We start from the raw sequence: 17038 nt of genomic DNA, 5'->3' as shown, positions 1-17038 counted from the left end.
CCATGGACCATATGTCTTATAGTTAAATGAATATATATATATATATATTATGTATGTCGAGGTCTGGATAAAGCACAAAGTAGTAAGAAACACCATTGTCAACTCTAGAGCCACCCACAACTCATGATGGAGACCGATGCAAAATATTTTAACATCCTTTGGCATCAAGATACAGGAAAGATGAACGTCATCAAATTGGAAGCTTTGTCTGTCTTAAGAGTCACAATGAGAACTCTAATCAAGCTGGAGCCTTGGACTTGCCAAATTGTTTAGTGATAGTTGAAATGGATGACTTCGACGTCGTGTTAGGAATGAACGTCCTGCTGAAACACAAAGTAATTTACATGTCCCTAGCAAAATGTCTAGTAGTAACGAGTCTAACCCGACGATCATTCAGAAAAACATCCATCAACCAAGAGGGTTGAAAATGATGTCGATACTACAATTGAGAAAGAATCATAGCCATGATGAATCTACGCTTGCTGCTATTGTTGTAATTGAAAAGGGGAGCTTGAGTGAGCCAACCTCAATAAAAACCTTGTTGCCACTACATGAACACCACGACGAAAAAAAAGGTCAGATAATGGATTTATCCCCACCAGGTGAAACAAAAAACAAGGTCTGATACTAAAGAAGGGAGACAAAAACAAACCACTGAAGCAACACATGTTCACATAGAAATATCATCTATGCAGATGAAGAGAAGGGTCAGTTGGAAGCGTCAACCACAATAATTTCAAGAAAAATAAAGAGTTCATATAAGTTAAACATGGAGTGAGTAATACTTAGTAAGTAGTCTACTAGTAGGTTCTTAACCGCGACCTTAAGCTAGGATATTACTTCTTGTTATGTTCTCAGGATCTTAGAACTAAGAGGTCATCGTGTCATGTATCATATACTGATCCTGAAAACCTTCCCCTAAAATAACCTTCAATTTTCTCCCCATGAACACATGAGTTGTGTCGTCATAATCATGTAATCCTACTGGTAAATCGTGGTGCAGGACATCTCGTTTAGCTGATAAAAAAGGTAGGCCTATCATAACATCCAGCTCATGATACATATTGCAGGACATCCTACCTAAAGAGGATTAGGGGCCTTTTAGTACACATCGTAAAGGCAGATAATGGTTACTTATGGGTATGGATCCTAGCAAATTATTTAACATGTTATTCACATAATTCTAGGTACTTGGTACATGGATTATTGATGAACCTAGATTGATACATAATGTCATGGGTTAACCGCATTTTTGTTTTATTTACGAATTAAATAAAAAGAGAGAGAATCTGTGATATTTAAATAAGATTTAAATATCTTAATCAAATATATGTCGGAATTAAATTGGGATTGACATTTGAATTAATATTAAATATTAATTAAATAGTTTAATTAATCATTTAATATTACTTTAATTTGAAATTAATAATTCAAATTGATTCTTGAATCAAAATGAAGAAAGTCAAAATGTTGACTTCATTTAATGTAAAAATCCATGTTAATGGAATTTTGAGGTGTCAAAATTTGGTTTAACCAAACTTGAATGTTTGCCAAATAAATCCCACAAATTTGAGTGGAATTTTGAGTGTCAAAAGTTGGTGATCTCAAATTTGCATGAACATGCAAACATGACTCTATAAATAGAGTGATCATGGTACATGGAAGGTGGTTCTTGTTGGTGAAAAACCTTGAGAAAAATCACTCACAAACACTCTCTTCATATATACAAACTCTCTCCCAAGTTTAAGTCACTCACCGGATTTCACAATCCCGTTCTAAGGCCGGAGGATAGTGGAGAAGACACTAGTGGTGGTTCAAACCGGTTCGTGAGGAAAAAGGAATTTGAAGTACAAAAGGTTAGTATTCAAACTCATTAAATTTTAATACTTATGAACATGCTAGTTATTTACTATAATTGATGTTCTAAAAGTGCCTAAGATCCAAATTGCTAACGCATGTGTTATATGAACACATTTCGTTGCTTGTGAAGCAGCGAAAGAATCTGTATGGCTTAGGAAGTTCTTAACTGATTTGGAAGTCGTTCCAAATATGCATCTTCCCGTCACTCTTTATAGTGATAACAGTGGAGCAGTTGCAAATTCAAAAGAACCAAGAAGTCATAAGCGAGGAAAACATATTGAGCGCAAATATCATCTCATAAGGGAGATTTTGCAACGAGGAGATATGATCGTCACATAGATAGCTTCAGAGCAAAACATTGCTGATCCATTTTCAGAGCCCCTCACGGCTAAAGTGTATGTAGGGCACCTAGTGAGTCTAGGACTACGAGTTATGTAATCTAGGGCAAGTGGGAGAAAAGGCATGAGTATGTGATGCCCTAGTTTATTGTATTTATGTCTTTCTCTCTACTCAACATTATAAAACCTCACTAGAGTTTTATTCCAAGTGGGAGTTTGTTGGGTTTTATGTCCTAAAACTCAAGTTTGTAAACAAAAACATATTCTATTTTCAATCAAGTTATAATTGTTGTTTATTCAGTAAAGATTGTTATTGAATAAAGTGAACTTTACGATCATTAATCTAAATCCAATAAACTAAGAACATTTGGGCTATAGTATGATTACCTGAACTATATGTAGAGACATAAGAGTTGATCAAGTTCAAGTATATAGTGAAAATGATCTATAATATAAGGATAAGACTGAGTACCTTATTCTGGGGACACTATGGATGCGGCTCACTTTTGTATATGATATAAACAATTTGATCACTAAATTGTACATGTGCAAACAAGTGAATGGGGGTGTCCTATGTAATGAGTATTGCATAAGATCAGACCATGAAGAAAATTACTCTCACTTTATAATGTCGTTTACTGTTGAGACTGATTTTCTTTTCATTCGATGACCTAGGTAACTCGATCTGAATCCTGAGCTAACCATGAACTCCTGTTTATTCGGAATTATCCTTAGATTTGCATGGGTGAGAGTGGCTCAAGTTTGCCGACTCAATAGGCCTCCCATTTTAGGGGTAAGAGGGTAAATGGCTGGGGACGTAGGGTGCAAGATGGAATTCACTCCTACCCACTATTAGGGATAGAAGAGAGGTAGTTCCCTTAAATACTGACTTCATGTCTTGAACAAGGGGTCCCACCCTCTCATTGACCTGAGAGGGATCCGATTTACTGGTTGGACCACAAACCAATTGTTCATTAGAGGATCAGTGAAACATAAGAAACAAGAATTAACTTCAGGGGTAAAACGGTAAATTGACCCAGCTCTAGTTACGAACAACCTGTGAAGGATCGACTTACTAATCATGGTTATATCAAATGGACAAAAATATATCTATAGTGAGGGGAGTGCAACTACTAGGCTATAGTGAAATGTCCTAGTAGTTAACGAATGTTGGTTAACAAGATTAATGAGTTTAACCGGTTAATCTTGGATCGTTGGAGCCCATGATGTATAGGTTCATTAGGTCCCTCTGCTAGCTCATATTGAACTAAACCATAGAACAGTGTGACGAGTGAGTTCGAAGTGTTCGAATTCAAATTAGGGAGACTGCGCTACATATAAACGATATATTTAACCGCATTTTTGTTTTATTTACGAATTAAACAAAAAGAGAGAATCTGAGATATTTAAATAAGATTTAATATCTTAATCAAATATGAGCCGGAATTAATTGGGATTGTCATTTGAATTAATATTAAATATTAATTAAATAGTTTAATTAATCATTTAATATTACTTTAATTTGAAATTAATAATTTAAATTGATTATTAAATCAATATGAAGAAAGTCAACCTGTTGACTTCCTTTAATGGAAAAATTCATGTTAGTGGAATTTTGAGGTGTCAAAATTTGGTTTAACCAAACTTGCTTGCTTGCCAAATAAACCCCACAAATTTGAGTGGAATTTTGAGTGTCAAAATTTGGTTAACTCAAGCATGCATGCTCGTCACATAATCCCAAACATTTGAGTGGAATTTTGAGTCTCAAAATTTTGTGATCTCAAATTTGCATGAACATGCAAACATGACTCTATAAATAGAGTGATCATAATACATGAAAGGTCTTCTTATTGGTGAAAAACCTTGAGAAAAACCTCTCACAAACACTCTCTTCATATATACAAAATCCCTCCCAAGTTTAGTCACTCACCGGATTCCACAATCCCGTTCTTAGGGCGGAGGATAGTGTAGAAGACACTAGTAGTGGTTCGAAACCGGTTCGTGACGAAAAAGGAATTTGAAGTATAAAAGGTTAGTATTCAAACTCATTAAGTTTTCATACTTATGAACATGCTAGTTATTTACTATAATTAACGTTCTAAAAGTTCCTTAAGATTCAAATTGCTTCCGCATGTGTTATATTAACACCTTCATACTCAACTTCTTCATCTGAAGCTACAGGAATCCTTAATTTGAAGAAAAAGAGATCGTAGATAGGAATTCGACTCTTATCCCTAATTTAATTTCGAAACCTATTTCCTTTAACTCAACATGCTCTCGTGGTTATTTTTCTTCGTGGTCTTCTATTGAAGCATTCCTTGGAGATGCAGTAGTTGATTGGAACCATTTTTGCTCGACGAGTCATCATGTATCCTCGGATTGGATTTTCAAGTTTTTCTTAAAGTTCTTCAATGGCGGATTGAATTGGGGGAATGGTTTCTGGGCACTTTCAACACTCTATTCCTCCATAAAACTTGTGGGTAATCTTGTTGAGAAACTGTAGGAATAAGTTTGAAGAGAAATGGTGGAGGATTGCTCTCGAATTTGGAAGAAATCTAAGAGTAGGAGACCTATAATCTAAATGCTCATTGTCTTCGATTGGGGGATCGACCTTTCTTGATTCTTATTCCGTATTGTTGCTCCTACTTCAGACTTTATAGGAGATGCTTAAACCGACATTGAGAGCTCCAGAATCTTCGTTATTTAGAAGTTCGAAGAGAAATGGTGGAGGATTGCTCTCGAATTTGGAAGAAATCTGAGAGTAGGAGGCCCATAATCTAAACGCTTATTACATAATGTTGCTCCTACTTCAGACTTTATAGCAGGAGCTTAAACCGACATAGAGAGCTCTAGAATCTTCATTATTTAGAGATCGAACTTTCTTGATAATTTTTCGGGGATATCAACTTCAATCATAGCCTTACCGACCTTAGCTTTGAATACTAATCGTTGGATGTGATGATCCGTGCATGTTCGTTCTAGATCATATCAAATTTTGGAGGAGATCTAATGGTTGAGATTTAAGTTCGAATGATTTTTCTCGGATGGTCACGATAGATGCTCTGATTCTAATTAGAGTAGCATTTCTCTAATTATCCATTCTTTCGGGGGTATTTTGGTAATTTGCCACTTTTTTAATATTTTATTGATATTTTTCTACAAATTTCTCATTGTTTTTTGATTATTTCCCCCTTATTTTGAATCTTGAGATTCCTTCTAGATAAGGAATTACAAATCGGGAAAGATTTTTGATAATTGATATAATGACGTTTTTTCCCTTTTCATTTACTTTTCCTTTCCAATCATTTTTAAAAGCCCTTTTAACTCCTTAAAATCACTTGTTAGGGTACTCAATTGACTAAGTTCCTTGTTCTTGCTTAAAACTTTAATTTTTTTCTTTCTGTCCTTTGGGTCTTTCATGAGTGACTTATTCTTATGGGAGCTAATTTTCTTCATGTTTGAGGTGTTACATATACATACTCCTTACAAACACAAAATAAGAAACAGACTCAAAAGAAGAACAAAAAATACTATTTTAAAAATAGAGGTTAGTCCATGGCCCGCACTCCAAAGTCTGCTCTCATCCACGACCAACTATTAGTTACTTGAAAAAAAAATGATAAACATGGAGTGAGTAAAACTTAGTAAGTAGCCTACTAGTAGATTCTTAATCGCGACCTTAAGCTAGGATATTACTTCTTGTTATGTTTTTAGGAGCTTAGAACTAAGAGGTCATCGTGTCATGTATCATATACTGATCGTGAAAACCTTCCCCTAAAATAACCTTCAATTTTCTCCCCATGAAAACATGAGTGTTGTCGTCATAATCATGTAATCCTACTGGTAAATCGTGGTGCAGGACATCTCGTTTAGCTGATAAGAAAGGTAGGCCTATCATAACATCTAGCTCATGATACATATTGCAGGACATCCTACCTAAAGAGGAATAGGGGTCTTTTAGTACACATCGTAATAGCAGATAATGGTTACTTATGGGTACTTGGTACATGGATTATTGATGAACCTAGGTTTATACATAATGTCTTGGGTTAGGCTTTAGGAGTTGAGGTTTTAGCTTAGGAAAACATTAGAGGGTAACCTAACATGGACTTATTCGTGTGTAAACCTACTAGCACTATGATTCGTGTCCAGGAACAAGCTTGCCTCTTGCCCCTAATAGTCTACCCTAATTCATAATTTATAGACGAATTTTCCACTATCATTGAAACATCTAGAATTAGAATTTCTATAATTTCATTCTTTATTTTTCTGAATCTTCTACCAGAAAAGTCTTCTCCGATCGTAGCCTTCCTTTTTTAAGCACCTTGTAATTATTATTCTATAAAAAATTTAATGATTCAGGATGTTTATAAAAATTAGAAAAAGTACCATTTTCTCAATGTTTTTTCAATTCTACTATTCTTTGCTTCTAGATACAACCTAGTAGGGATTATACACTGTCTCTTATTGGAGATCTTGAGTGTTGCGAATTCTCCTCTCCTTTGAAAACTTTCGGTCATCGAAAGTACTTATTCTAAAATAGGTCAGGGTACAAGGTTCTTATTTGCCTTCTGTTTCCCAAGTGGCTTCTTTTACTCTATGATTCTTCCAATAGAACCTTAACAAGAGCGATTTTCTTGTTTGTCAATCTTTTGACTTTCTTGTCTATTATTAGAATCGGGTTTTCTTTATACGTTAGGTCATCTCTCAAGAAGAGAGTTTCATGAGCCAGTACGTGCGAAGGATCTAGGGTATACTTCTGTAGTATGGATACATGAAAGATATTATGTACTGTAGACAAATTTGGGCATTGTCCGATTCTATAGGCCGCAGATCCAATCCTTTCTAATATCTCAAAGGGACGGATAAACCTAAGGCTTAGCTTCCCCTTTTTACCCCACCTGAGCACCTCTCTCATGGGGTGCTATCTTTAGGAATATATGATCCCCTACCTACAATTCCATGTCCTTGCGCCTTAGGTCTACATAGCTTTTCTCTCGGCTTTGTGCGGTTTGTATCCTAGCTTTAATCTTCTGGACTGCGGTGTTGGTAATTTGCACCAGCTCTGGCCCAATAGTTATCGTTTGCCGTCCTTCTTCCCAAAAGATAGGGGATCAAAATCTTCGTCCATAGAGAACCATGTGGCCATTTGTATGGTGGCTTGGCAACTATTATTATAAGCGAATTTCATAAGGGGTAGGTACTTATCTCAGCTTTCTGCAAAATTCATCACATATACCCTCAACATGTCTTCCAATATTTGTTGAATTTTCCAGATGCGAGATTTAAATCTGGCATCTCGGTCTAATACTATTGCCTTTTGTTGAATTTCCAGAAGCGTACCTAATACCTTTATTGATGAATATTCATTTTTAATGTTAGCAAGAGTAGCTCAGTTGGGAGATTGTTAGACGGAAGATTTAAAGGTCACACGTGTTTTATCCACGTTCAACGCACCTGATACAAGTTTATTACCTGACCATACAATCTAAAAACATAACTTGCTTATTCAATCTAAAATTAGTGATTATATCTTTTTTAAATATAATGAATTAGTGGAAGTGCCTTTACTTATGAATTTTCATTTTTAATATTAGCGGGGATAGCTCTATTGGGAGAACGTCAAACTGAAGATTTGAAGGTCATGTGTTTGATCTCCACGTTCACCACACCTGATTTTAGTTGCATAACTCGACTATTCAATCTAAAATTAGTGATTATTTCTTTTTAAAATATAATGAAGTAGCGGAAATTTCTTTATTTATGATTTTTTTTCCAAATATTACTGAGGATAACTCAGTTTTGAGAGCGTCAGATTGAAAATCTGAAGGTCACGTGTTCTTCGATTCACGTTTACCGCATCTGATTCAAGTCACATAACTTGACTCATGACTATTCAATCTAAAATTAGTGATTATTTCTTTTTAAAATTTTCGAATTTTCATTTTCAATGTTACAAGGGATAGCTTAGTTGGGAGAGAGTCACTAAAGATCTCAAGGGGTCACGGGTTTGATCCACGTTCAAGTTAACCAAGTTGCATAACCTGACTATTCAATCTAAAATTAGTGATTATTTCTTTTTAAGATCTCAATGAAGTAGTGAAAATATCTTTACCGATGAATTTTTATTTTTAATGTTAGCGGGATAGCTCAGTTTGGAGAGCATGAGTGAAGATCTAAAAGTCACGTGTTTGATCCACGTTCACGGAACCTAATTCAAGTTGACTAACTTGCATAACCTGAATATTCAATCTAAAATTAGTGATTATTTCTTTTTAAAATTTCCGAATTTTCATTTTCAATGTTACAGGGGAGAGAGTAATATTGAAGATTTGAAGGTCACGTGTTTATTCGACCTTCACCACACCTGATTCAAGTAGTATAACTTACTATCTTATCTAAATTTAGAGATGATTTCTTTTTAAAATTTCAATGAATTAGCGTAAATAATTTTAGTGATGAATTTTCATTTTAATGTTAAGCATAGATAGCTCAATTCAATTGGGAGTGCTCTGTAGATCTAAAGATAGCTTGGATTCCTAATTCTTTATTTGACTATAAATGCTCGGTAAGACATTTAGTAAAATTACTCATTTTATTGCATGGAACAATAAAATTGATCTTCCTATAGAATTGTCAATACATTCTACTTTCAATGTTGCTAAGTTGAGTCCCATTGATGTAGGTGATGATTTTTCTGAATCGAGGACGAATCCTTTTGAAGAGGGAGATGATGATAAGAATCACGGTGTTCCAACTGAACCTATTACACAACCCAAGGCCAAGAAGATTCAACAAGCGTTCATACTTCATCTACAAAATTGGATAGGCTAGGTTCAACCGTCATTTCATGTGTTACAAGCTGATTCGTTTGAGTCAAGATCTTTTGGAGATTCAAAAGTAAATATTTGCACGGTTGAAGTAGCGGATGAAGTTGCAAGCATCATTTCATGAGTGGTTAGAAAAATTTATTTATTATTTTAGTTTCATAAAGTTTGTAATGCTCAAATTGACTTCGTCTTCTGTGGAGATTTAAAGGATCGAGATTAAATCATGGGCACTAACTTTTTTTGTGAGGAGACTATAAATACCAACAAATTATTATGTAAAAACATATTTGTGATCAATGAAATTGATCTCTTAAGTTGAGAGGTCCCCTCTTATAGAAATCTTAGCATATCTTTGTCATTTTTAAGTTTCATGCAATTCTTGTGGTAGATTGCATCTGAGTTATTCAATCAAGCCTTGATCAAGTTCGATTATGAAGTGACTCAATTTAGAAAAAGGTTTCAAATCTTGCTTCTCACTCTTGGATCTCATAATCTAATTCTAGCTTTATATCTTGGTTTATCCAAATTTTGTATAAGAAGGTGTTAATTTCTTTAATACAAGGGTTCTTGCTTCTACAAAAGCTTGGCTCGTTGGGCTGAAGATTACGGTTGGTCTATCATCCTTCAACAGGATCTTCTATCCCCATGACTTGCTCTGATACGGTCGTTCTTCTAACGGCGGTGACACATCCAGTTGTCGAGATTGGTAATGTGAGTTTGTAACCCATCCATTGAGGTTCTTGGAATGATTCTATAACTTATCATTTCCATGTTGGGAGTTGGATCATGGGTCTTGTGCGAAGGAATCCTTGGTTTACCGCCGCTTCGAGTTGAAGGAAGTGTCAAAAGGCTAGTTTTTTTTTTCAATTTTATTGATTTGTTTGAGTGATTTTATTTGATTTTATTTCAATTTGTCAAACTCACTCGGGTGCTCACCTCAATCATTTCAGCCTTGTTGGCGTTCAATAAGAGAGACCTTGGAAATAACTGGTAACTGTTCAACTGGATTATCACATTAACAATTTGAAACAAATAAAGTGACATTAACCATTTGAATCACCTTAACCCCACTTGTTGAACTTGACCAAATGTCTATAACATAGCACTAACAAATGTACAAATTAATACAAACAAAGGTACAAAGTAACACTAACAAAGGTACAAAGTTCATAAAAGGTTTTTTTAATCTAAAATACCATTGAACTTGACCATTATAGTGCCTCTCAAACGTAGGCAAAGTTTAAATTCGAGTCTCCTTGTCAAACTCACTCGGGTGCTCATCTCAACCATGATGGCATTTCACAAGAGAGACCTAAAAAATAGCCAGATTATCGCATTAACCATTTGAATCACCTCAACCCCACTTGTTGAAATTGAAACAAATATCTATAACATAACACTAACATAGGTACGATGTTCATAAAAGTCTTTTTAATCTAAGATACTATTGAACTTGACCATTAAAGTGTCTCTCAAACTTAGGTTAAGTTTAAATATAATTGGTGACAAAAGATGAAACTATAAAATAAAAAAAAATAAGAATCTCCTATGTTAAAGCAAAATATACAAACCGTAGGACAACAATGAATTTTAAGTGTAGTTGTCTTGGAGTCTTTTGTCTAATCGTTAATGAGTTTTACTATAATGTTTTGGGTAATGTCTAACTCTTCGACACGTCCTTTCATGTGTGTGATAGAATTCTCAGAGTTACCGAGACTATTCGAGCTGTTCGATCGTTTGGCGCTTTCTTCAAAAGGATCAACATCAAACATCGAGTCCTTGATTGGCAACCCATCTAGAGGAGCGTCGATTGCATTGATTCCGTCAACAGTCTTCCCATGAGTTTATGGTGCATGACCCTTTTTTTTTACCATTCACCTTCGAGCGCCACCATAGTTTTGCATCGTCCATGAGATGCATTGCGACCAACGTAACTCTTAGGTTCTATGAGCAAGTTCCAGTAATCTTCGAGTATTGTTCTACATCAAAAATAAATCTTTTCAATTCCTTAGCATCCCGGTTTCCATTTAAGGGGTTGTGTTCTTGGATTTTAAGTTTTTTAAGGCCACATGAACTTGGCTTGAGCTGTGGTTCTCTACAGCCCAACTTGTCAAACTCACTCGGGTGCTCATCTCAACCATGATGTCGTTCAATAAGAGAGACCGCGAAAACGACTGGATTATCGCATTAACCATTTGAATCATCTCAACCCCACTTGTTGAAATTGTACCAAATATCTATAACATAACTCTAACAAAGGTACCAAGTTCATAAAAGTCTTTTTAATCTAAGATAGAAACTGTAAAATAAAATGAAATAAGAAAAATAATATTTCATTGACAGGAATCGAACTCAAGTCTCCTCAATGAAAGCCAGATATCCTAACCTCTAGATGACAATGGATTTTTGGTGAGAATGTCCTGAAGTCTTTTGTCAGATCGCTGAAGAGTTTTAACATGATCTTTTGCTTAATGTCTAACTCTTCGACACGTTCTTTCTTGTGTGTGTTAGAGTTCTCAGAGCTACCAGGATGCTTCGAGCTGTTCGATTATGTGGCTCTTTCTTCAGAAGAGTCAACATCAAATGTTAGGTCTTTGATTGGCAACCCATCCGGGGAGCATTGGCAACCCATCCGTCGGACGAGAGGAAAGCTTGAGCTAAAAGATTGAATCACACTAGGTAAGAAAGGCGGGCTTAGCAGGTTTCTCCAAACGTATAAACAAAAAGAAGATACGGATACACATACATTCTCGCATGGAAGAACCTAGCTGAACCAGATCAAGGGTCCTAACCTAGTTCGACTGATCTTCTTTGGCTAGCCCCCGCCACTTGTAATGAGGTCAACAAGTATGTGCTTTTTCTTTTCGTTTTTGAGATAGCGTACCAGCTCTTTCAGCTCATAGCAGTAGTATGAAAAGCGGAATCCTCATCCTGAATCAAGTCCACATTTCCATATGAATCGACATCGGCAAACCAAGGGCTTCTATTTTTTCTTTTACGAAAGCGGATTTAACAGTTTCGATAAAACCAACCTCTTTTAAAGAAGGAGTCGCTCTATCTTGATCACCGTGGACATACGCATCTTCCTCTTTAACTTTGTCAACCATGAAAAGGAAAGTTCCATCACGATAGGCCCTCCCAGCTGTCGAACGTCTTTCGATCAATCGAGAGAGGTATAGAATAGTACAACAAACCAACAAGACAAGAATGGACTTATAAGATGGGTGGTCAAGGAATCGATTTCATTTGTGTTATCCGCCAAGGAAATGATCAAGGAATTCTCTATACACGGCTGAGAGATGACCATAATGTTGCACATCCTGAATAAAGTACCGTAGCCAAGCGAAGCTTTTGAAAATGAAAGCGTGTATAACTCAGATCCATTTTCTCTTCGATTCGTAAACTTTAGATCTTATCTTAATTTCGTCTCCGGGTGACTGAGAGAGAATTTGGGCCTGGCGTGCAACCGGTTCGGTCAACAATAAGGTACAAAGCGGATTGATTAAATGGGCTTGAAGTTCCATTATCGTTAGGTCGAAGATCTCTACTAGGTTTAGTGCACTTTGGTAGTTGCGAATGTTTCCGTAATCGAATGTCTTTCTCATTTGACATTCTCTCTTACCAAGCACTCATACTCGCAAGGGTTGAGGAGACAGTCCGTGAGGTAATTGGGCTTTGAGATTGCGTATACACGAAAAGAGCTCGCTTTTGACTTTCTACCTCAGCGTTTTGTGCCCGATTCTGGTTCAGGAAAGGGTCTGATCTCTTTCATTGGAGCACATTGATGCCGAAGGAGTCTTCGGAACCGGTGGAGAGGCTATGATGACTTCAGGCTATTCAAATAGCATGACTGATACCACAAAGAAAGGATATCTAAGTCACACTCATGGAATTTCTTTTTCATAAACTTGCCTGATGATTGATAAGGTAAGGGATTTTAAAAGACAAAAGAATGACAATTCTATATGATAGAAAAGGAGAATTTTTTTTTCAGTGTGTGTGGCTCTTTGAAACTTCTTCTTGCATAATTCATTTTGATACAATATACTTGAGACCTCTCCTTTATAGAGGATTTATGTGCATGCATTTGCCACAAATTCCTTTGGGTTAGGCCTGATAATTATTTTAGTGCTTTTTTTCTTTCGGAGGGGCATTCCGAGAATCGAACTCGAAACCTCTTGCACCCAAAAGAAAAATCATTCCACTAAACCAACTGTCCTTATTATGGGCTACATATTAAGTTTTTTTATGTAATGTATCATCATTATTTCATTTATTTTCTTTGTAAATAAAATCCATGAGCAATAATCATTATTATATCTTTTAGATCTAGACCGCTGTTAAATTATTTACATAGGGTTTGCGGCAATTACTGTATTGAGAAGAAAATAGTGTAAGTTTTATTGGGAAGAAAATAGTCTAAGTTTTAGTTTGATAGTTCCATTTGAGACACATATCGTGAGTACACAAGTAAAGCAAATATCGAAAGTTAGGATTTGGGTAGGCATGCCTATTGAAAGTGGAAAAGATAAAATGATATTAAAAGAGCACCATCATTATAGTTTTAATTGCCATAATTTTTTGTTTCTTAAGATTAAGATGGAAGAATATACATTTGGTTGTTGAATTGTTTTCTTTGAGGAAGTCATCAAATTCTCTCTCCACAAGTAGCAGTATATCTACTAGATTTCTTTCTTTACTTACAATAAGTCCTCTCTCTATATGTGCTTGTGGGACATTACTCTCTTTTATCTATAAAAATGGCATAGCCATAATGATATAATAATCCTTATATAAGTATGTTTTCTTTTTCTCTCTTACCCACCTTATACATAACATGTTAAATTAACTCATACTTAAAAAAATAATTTCTTTCTTTTGGAGATGCAGGGTATCGATCCCCGTACCTCTCACATGCTAAGCGAGCGCTCTACCATCTGAGCTACATCCCCACAATTTTTGCATCACAAAACCCTAAATTTTGCGTCATCAATAATAGTGAAAATGAAGAAATATTGCTACACAACAGGTCATGAATAAGGAAAAATTGAAAAGAAACAATATTATTTCATAATAGATAGTCTTATTTTTGGAGATACAGGGTATCGATCCCTATACCTCTCACATGCAAAGCGAGCGCTCTACCATTTGAGCTACATCCCCATGATTCTTATCTCTTAAAACCCTAAATGTCCCATCATCAATAATAGTGAAAATAAAAGAATATCAAAATTTAATAACAAATAGTAAGTTTTGGTGATGGGGGGCATCCATAATTGTGAAAATGAAAAAATATTATAACAAATTAAATACTTTCTTTTGGAGATGCAGGTTATCAATCTTCGTACAACTCGCATGCAAAGCGAGCGCTCTACCGTCTAAGCTACATCTTCACAATTTTTACGTTACAAAAACATAAATGTCTCCTTCATGATTTTTACGTCACAAAAACATAAATGTCTCGTCATGAATAATAGTGAAAATGAAAAAATATCGCTACTCATTATGTCATAAATAAGAAAAAATTGAATAGAAATAAAATAGTACATCATAGAACCCTAAATTTCCCATCATCGATAATAGTGAAAATGAAGAAAATGTAGAAATGCCGGGTTTCGATCCCCATATCTCTTGCATGCAAAGCAAGTGCTCTACCATCTAAGTTGTATCCCCACAATTCTTACATCATAAAGTCCTAAGCATCTCGTCATCAGTAATAGTGAAAATGAAAAACTATCCCAGCTCATTATGTCCTAAATAAGAAAAAAATTGAAAATATAAGAAAAAATTGAACATAAATAATATATTTAGTAATCGTTTCAATTGAAGATGCAAGGTATTGATCCCCATACTTTCCACATGGGAAATGAACACCCTAAATGCTCCTAGATGCGAGGTATCGATCCCGGTACCTCTCGTATGCTAAGTCGTACCTCTCGCATGCTAAGCGAAGCTACATCCCTACAATTCTTGCATCACAAAACCCTAAATTTTCCATCATCAATAATAGTGAAAATGAACAAATATCGCTACTCAACATGTCATGAATAAGGAAAAATTGAAAAGAAGTAATTTTCAAAATAGTGACATGAAAAACTATCCCGGCTAATTATGTCGTAAATAAGAAAAAATTGAAAATAAATAATATATTTAGTGATTGATTCATTTTAGAGATGCAAGGTATCAACCCCGTAACTTTCCACAACAGAAGTGAGCGCTTTACTATCTGAGCTACACCCCCACAATTCGTACTACAATCTCATGAAGGGGCATTTTGAGAATCAAACTCGAGACCTCTCACACCCAAAGCAAGAATCATACCACTAGACCAAATGCCCTTGTTTTACCACTTGAAACGTATGTATGAAGCCTTAGGCCTATGTATTAAGGTCGTATTTTGTTGTATTGCAGGAAACACATGAAGTCCTTAGATGTAGAATGTGTCTGGGAGAATAAAGCCTTGGGATGGGATGTTAAGAAAGACTATGAGTATTAAGAGCATGATGGTTGTGAATGTTTGATTAATCCACCACACCTAAATGGTGTGAAAGTTATCTTATTTATAATCAAATAAATTACAAGAATATGAAAATAGTAATAAATGGAAATAACAATAAATCGAAAGATTCCTATGATAATAACGCAAATATTAGATATTTGCCTTATAATAAAATATCAAATATAATATATATGGTAAACTATAATTTATTACTAAATATCCTTAACACCCCACCGCAAGCTAAGCGTCGGATTTAAACGAACGTGAAGCTTGAATCTGAAAAATTCAAAGAGGTTGAGAAACACTTTTCATGAAGATGCTAACAATCCGGTTCTTGGCCATCAAAAATTGCAGAGGGATCGCCGCTCAGCGACGATGCTGCCTTAGCTTCGGCGAGAATATGTCTAACCCATGAAGAGGGATTGTCGCTTAACGATGATGCTGCCTTGGCTCTGGTGAGAATATTTCTAACCCCAAGAAGTAGAAGGGGAAACCTAGAGCAAGGGACAAAAACAATGTTGAAGCCGGAAGAGTCGCCACATTGGGCGAAGGAGCTAATTTTGGCGAGAAGAGTAGTCGGAAGAGTCGCCTCATCGGGCGAAGAAGCCAATTTTGGCAGGAAGGGCGGCGGCAACTTGGTTGGCGAATAGGCCAGTGCGGCACCCAGATTCCGAAGGTAAATCTCTGCAAAAGGTTGATAGGTTTAGGTTAGGGTTTATGTGAAGGATGAAGGTTGATTGGGAAGAAAATGAGAGAGACTATATTGGCCCAGGGGAAAACCGATGTGGTTGGAAAAGGTGAGGTTGTATGTACAGAGTATGACGAAAGGTGATTTGGAGGTCAATAGGGTGGAGCCAAAGAGTGAAATCGGCTTCGACTACGGCAGCCATGAAGACTGCCCCTGCGGCGTCAAAACCAGCAGGGGTGGTGGAGAAGAAGATTAGAGGATTCAAAAGCCATTGAAAAGAAAGGATCAGGGTTGTTAAACCGAAAGGGCTCTGATACCATGTGAATGTTTGATTAATCCACCACACCTAAATGGTGTGAAAGTTATCTTATTTATAATCAAATAAATTACACGGATATGGAAATAGTAATAAATGGAAATCACAATAAATGGAAAGATACCTATGATAATAAGGCAAATATTAGATATTTGCCTTATAATAAAACATCAAATATAATATATATGGTAAACTATAATTTATTACTAAATATCCTTAACAATGGTAAGCATAAAATGATGTGTCTTGGAGAATAAAGCCTTGGGATGGGATGTTAAGAAAGACTATGAGTACTAAGAGCGTGAAGGTAAGTATAAAATAATGTGTCTTGGAGAATAAAGCCTAGGGATGAGATGTTAAGAAAGACTATGAGTATTAAGAGCATGATGGTAAGTATAAAATGTCGAATATGAAGTTAGGTTGATGTCGAATATGAAGTCCTTTGGTAAGAAAAGATTTAGACATAGGGGCATTTCCCAAATGAGAATCACACCACTAAACCAAATG

The 17038-nt window shown here is 35.7% G+C and overlaps 1 non-coding gene across 1 annotated transcript; it reads right to left on the bottom strand.

Annotated features, from left to right (window-relative positions):
• Nucleotides 1-13907: 13907 nt before the first annotated feature.
• TRNAA-AGC lies at nucleotides 13908-13980 on the bottom strand. The gene has a single exon. It is a non-coding gene; the product is annotated as a tRNA-Ala (tRNA).
• Between the last annotated feature and the right edge of the window lie 3058 nt (nucleotides 13981-17038).

Source organism: Cucurbita maxima, unplaced genomic scaffold, assembly GCF_002738345.1.
Source record: "Cucurbita maxima cultivar Rimu unplaced genomic scaffold, Cmax_1.0 Cma_Scf00098, whole genome shotgun sequence".
In the NCBI taxonomy this organism is placed as follows: Eukaryota; Viridiplantae; Streptophyta; class Magnoliopsida; order Cucurbitales; family Cucurbitaceae; genus Cucurbita; species Cucurbita maxima.
This window is presented reverse-complemented; position numbering and strand designations above follow the sequence as displayed.